Consider the following 6,015-nt stretch of genomic DNA (forward strand, 5'->3'; position numbering starts at 1 on the left):
AGTAACTGCCTCTTACACAACGGTGCAAGGAGAGCTACTTTCTGAAGTTACACTCACTGCATAATAAATGTTTTCTACCATTATTTAAAACTACCCCTTGGTTTTTGGTTTGTTTAAAAGAAAAAAGAAAAAAACACAAAAAAACCCCAAAACAACAAACCAAACCCCCCTCCCTAAAAAAACAACCAAACAAAAGAATCAGGTCACTAGTGTTTGCCTTCCCAACTTCACAGCAGATAGAACTACCTAATTGTGTCTGATTAAGCACAAACAAAATACAGATATTTGCAGAATATATGTTTTCAACCCAGTCAAAGCAAAAAAATCTGTAGATGTTCGGAAAAACATCCATTATGCCAGCTGCAAAGAAAGCCAGTTTCATGTGGGGTGTGATGGGCTTCTCTCTCAGGTCACTTCACTTCAGCACTTACAGGCTGTTCATTCCTCAATCAGCCCATGGTGGTCAGCCCACCTGCTGGTCAGCCAGACTGTAGAGCATCTCTGTAGATGGCCACACATCTCAGAAAAATATGTGATGAATTCAACCACACCCTTATAAAATACTAAGCCGTGAGCATCTAGATGTCTGTGATCATGGAGCTTTTTTTCAAGACAAATTAGTTGCATCTAGGAAAAACAAAACAGTGACTATGAGTTGAGCTCTACTACCAGCATAGACCAGAAACCAGTACTGGGAGGTGGGCAAAGCTCTGATCGCACAGAGGCCTGCTGTGCTGCATGTAAAGCTCTCTCAGAAGTGGAGCACAAATAGCAAGGTAATGCCCAGCTACAGCAATCCACCATGTGCCAGGCTGCTGCCCTGCAAACCTTTGGAGCTGTCTTGCCTTCTCACCTTGTGCAAAAAATTGTAGTGCTCCTTGATGAATTTTTCTATCATTCTTCTGTAGGGTACATTATATTTCTTCCCCTCGTTTCTTTTCTGTGAACACCTTTGTCCTTGCAGCTTTAGAAAAGGGGATTAGTTCTCCCTCTACAGGGGCCAGTCAGAGTTCAGAACTCTTGCTAGGGCTTGGAGCTTGGCTTTTGCTCCAGTGCCATCCATTTGCTTTTCATGCTTCATTTGATCAATGTTTAGCAAGTAACCAACTTTTAGAGCACTTTCCACCTCTCTTAAGGAAACAGAAAAGAACGCCTTTCTTTCAACTTCTCTTGCTCTTCAAAGCCATCAGTCCGCGCAATATAGCTCCTCACTTCCTTGATCTGCTTCTTTTTTCTGGGCTCACAGAAAACGTTCTATTTTCTGTGAAGCAGAGAAAAAATAGCTGTTCCAGTATAAGTGCAGGGGGCTTTGAGGGCTTCCCCACAGACAAACCAACCTGCATCTTGGATCACATCCGGAGCTAGCTACAAAATTAAACGGGCACTGGCAAGAAAGTCTTACCTATAGGCAAGTAATTTCCCCATATTCTTGGGGCTGAAACCAAGTGCAATATTCTTTAAAGCAAATAAAATCATTCTATCATTTAACAAAGACTAAAAATCCTAAAGATTGACCCTAAGTATCTTGTTGACTTCTTCTGTAGCCTTGGTGACTGACATTGTCCTCAAATCTTATTTGCCTTATTCTTTTCTGATAATCTTTTTGCTTCTTTAAATCTTGTCTCAAATATTCAGCAAAGCAGAAAGTCTTCTAGCCATGAAATTCAGCAAGAGTTTGGTTGAAAGCTTAAACATAAATTTTGTCCCTAGCTGTCGCTAGCTGCAGCGTAATGAATAACATTCAAAAAGATATGTAGAGTGGATAGTCAAATCTCTTAGTTGGCCAGCCAGAAGGACAATTACTAAATTATTAGCAGACAAATTCAACAGTAATTTGAAATTATAATCCTAAATCTTGAGGGACATAAAGTGAGAGTTAACTAGATGTACATAAAACAGATATTGATCCTTAAGGTCTCAGTGAAGTAGTTAAATAGCTTTTGTTCTCCACAATGAAAAGGGTTGGCATTTTTTGAAAGTCATGTTCTGGTCCTTCTTATAAACTTCTGTTTGCAGAATCTTTGTCGAAAGTTTTGGCTAGCTAATTCAGCTGAAGGATTACATGGGACATTCGGTGAAGTCATTTAAATGGATTCATACAGATTATTGTGATAGATGAATTTTCATTTCTTCAACATGACAAAAAGGTAATCCCCCAAAATTCCTTCTCTGTCACATTTGAAATCTGCTGTCATTTTTCCCAATAAATTTCACTTTTGATTTTACTCACCATATCATGTCCAGCTGGCAGGGGTTAGTTGTAATAAATATTTGTCTCAGCCAACTTTTTTCATTGCATGTGTTTTATATCTTCCCAAGATCAGGGATAATTCCTTTTTTTTTTTTTTTTCTGCAGACCACATGAACTTGAAGAAACGAAAGAGGTCAAATAGAGACAGGATGAAATTTAGCATTTTTGCAGGTAATGCCTCTTTACATATTGGCTGTTGCATGCTCTGTTGCTCTCCAGTTCTCTACTCCTCACACACATGCTACTGAGTGATCAGTCAGCTACTGTCAATTAATTAGGTAACAACCTAATACATCTAATAGAGTTCTTCAAAGACTAAGAAATATTATTCCAACAGTGTGGTAACAGACCACTATGCTAAACCAAACAGAAGATAGAGGCTATTGAACAGTCATAACTAAATGAAGAACAAAGGCACAGTCATTCACTACTACTGGCTAAATAGCAGCAGTAAGTAGCAGAGTGGTTTCTAGGTGATCCACAATGGCAAAATATTTTTGAAAGCCTGAAGTATAAAAAGAGAAGGCTACCCAAAGGTTTCAATATTAGCTGCAGAAGAGGCTTCAGACATTTAATTCAACAGAAGTAAAATGTCTAAATGTTAATGTGGAAGCGTGTATTGGGTTTAATGCGAAAGCCATACTGACCGTAATACATCTGAATTACATAATTTGAATGCTTTCAGTGAGTTGATGTTGGAATACAGTGAAATGAGTTCTGCCATATTTAAGACAAGGACCTTATATGTATTGTTATTTCATGTCTTCAGCTCCTACCATTTAAATCAGAGTACTGTTATGCCCTCAAGATTAGCAACTTGATTTCCATGTAGTTTCGTGGTGCTGTAAAAGAAGAAAAAGCTGAGGGAAATTGACTTTTTTTTTTTGTGTAAGTGGAAAAATCTTTCTGGTTTATGACAGCCTGTAAAAATTGATTTCTTATTTTGATGTAAACAGATGGTAACAGATCCAGGATGGCTGACATTTACTATGTCCATGCACAACTCCCGGGGGACTCTAGTTTTAACCTAGTCCACTGTGCTTGCAAATCCAGCAATTCAGAAAAATAAACGCTAACAAGGATTTCCACTTTTAAAGAACTTTTACTAGTGATTTTACTGAGTATTCAGTGACTTCTACTGCTCATCAAGCCAGAATGAAGTTGCCTGCATCATGTGCATGACCGGTGTTGTTTCTAGTCAAAAAGATAAAAAAACCGTGTATTTGCAAAGGGAGAATCCTACCTATCCTCCACTTCCTTCTAGCTCAAAATGGGAACTACTACTTTTCCTACTCATCTATTATAATTTTAGATCCCATTCAGGTTTGTTCCTGGATTTTAGTGTCCTGTTTTGTAATTTATGTCAGCTTTTTTTGTGCAAATTGGGTATTTTCTCATCCCCCTCATCTCACTCTCGAGTAATTTTTGCCTCCTTCAATTATGTTGACTTCTTTTCCCTTTACCAACAGCAGTAAGCTTTAATGCCAGCTGTCAATAAAAGCCCAATAAAATCCCCTAAGACTTAAAGGGGAACAGGTACACCAACTAGAATCCTGTTCATGCTTAGCTACCTTTTTTTCCTTTAAATAAAGATTTCTTCCACATGTAGTTGTGGAAGTTTCCTGTTAGGAACTGACAAAAGGTGGTGATGAAAATCTGGCATGCCCAAGTAAAAATTATAACAGGATAAGAGTAAAATATTTGCCTAGAAAAATGTTAGTTCACTTAGTTTGGCTTTCACTTTCTTGGCTTTCCACCTGCCTGTGTAATTTTATATACTGGATCCTTATAATTATAAAACTGTAAGCAGAGGATGTGTATTTTATTTATAAGACTGAAGTAGAACTGACTAAAGGGAATTAGAAAGAGGATAGTGTTTCATATACTTTTTGATGGACAAACTAAGAAATCTTTCAAGTCACTCCTGAAAGATGCGTATACATCACTTGAGAGACACCCACCTTACCTATCAGCAGTAGTTTTAGTAAATTGAGCTACTAAATAAATATCTCATTAATTCAGTTATATTTTTTAAAAGCCTGAATGTGTCTAGGTGTATAGAGAGCAGGCTTCTCTTAATGCTATTTTTTAGTTGTTTTAAAAGTCTGCTACAACTTTGACAAACGTGAACGCCAAAAGGGCAGCCAGCTTTGAGACTGGGTTCTTCTCTTCAGGAATTTGTCCCAGGACTTTCCTTTGAAATATACACAAGTGACACAAAGATATGCATTGAACTTAAATCCACTTAAAAATTAACACTTAATATCATTTCAGACCAGCAGTACAAACTTCCTTTGAGAAACACCTCCTTCCCTGCAAATTTTATATTCCATTTTAAACTCTACTGTGGGCTATGCTTCCATAATAAGTGGAGATGGAACAGAGACCTTATTCAACTGAAATACTTTCCAAAAGAGTTTTCCAACATAAATATTTGAGACAGTGCTTCTTTTGTCCAGTCTATGAGTTTCTGCAATGGTTTTACCAAGAAGCAGGAGATTATTAAAATAAAAAAAACATAGCAATTTAGAAATGAAATAAGAAAGGTCTTAATGAAAACCTAGGCTAGGAAACAGCATATGGGACAGGTGTGAGAGAGAAAGGGAAAAATCCTAGAACTCCTGTAAAATGAACTGCTGGTAAAGAAAACTCAGAATATTTATAGTCTCCACTTTTAGAACAGAAAGTTTCTTCCTAGGGGAAACTCTAAAGGTTGATATAGTTTTATATTTTTATTTTATGAAAATTTCGCTCTAAAAACCATTGTTAAAAAAAATTATTAAATGGTTCAAGACTAGGCATTTTCCATACATAAAAGCATAAATGATAAACAACCTATATAGTATAAATCTCACATTGCACAATCCTGCTCACATAAGTCAAAGAAAGGCCTATGTTCCTTGATCTGGCCATTTAGAAGCAGGTGATTTTTGATCCTTGATAGAAACAAACAAACAAAAAACCCCACCCCAATACAACAAATAATACCAAAAAAACCTACAGTAAAACTAGACAGAAAAATACCTCAGCCGTGCTAGTTGAATGATTCTATGAAATGTTTCACTTGAACAATTCCCAACAATCAGAACCTGTTATTATAACATATATCCTCTGCAAGCTGTAAATCTTTATCCAAATGCTTCTAGATTTATCTATATGTTTCATTTCCCTGGCAAAATGAAGGAACCTTCAACATTTCCATTAATGGTAAATGGGTTATGGAATGGGCACATGCAATGCAATCTTCCACTCCTCACTGTGATTTACTGTCTAGCTCAGTTGCGGAAAGTGCCTTCAACAACATTCATGTCAGTGGATTGCATCACCAATAGAAGTTATTCTAGCGAACAAAGATAGTGTATGCTAGCTATTGACCACCACAGTTTTTCCATGTGCATTGACAAGTCTCAGGATATCAGGAAATTATGCAAGTAGCTTTGGGGATAGGAAAAGGAATCTGAAGCAGAGATGTGGAAAGCATAAAGAAGTTAAGGTAATTGGCAAGAAGCTGAATTAAATATCAACAGGAATATCACATACAGAAAAATACACCCTGGTAGTTGCTATCTAGCTGGACATAAAATTAAGCTAATGGAATAAATATAAAATGTGATTTCAGAAAATTACAGCAACAGTACTGAATGTAAACTTGCAGGAGAAACAACTCAATTTGGTATTGCACTTTGTGCTTCACAGAGTAGAATCATCACATTTAAAGGACTAAAAGGGTAAAATGCAACATGCATATTTATATGTCCTTACAT

The sequence above is a fragment of the Psittacula echo genome (assembly GCF_963264785.1).
Source record: "Psittacula echo genome assembly, chromosome: 2".
In the NCBI taxonomy this organism is placed as follows: Eukaryota; Metazoa; Chordata; class Aves; order Psittaciformes; family Psittacidae; genus Psittacula; species Psittacula echo.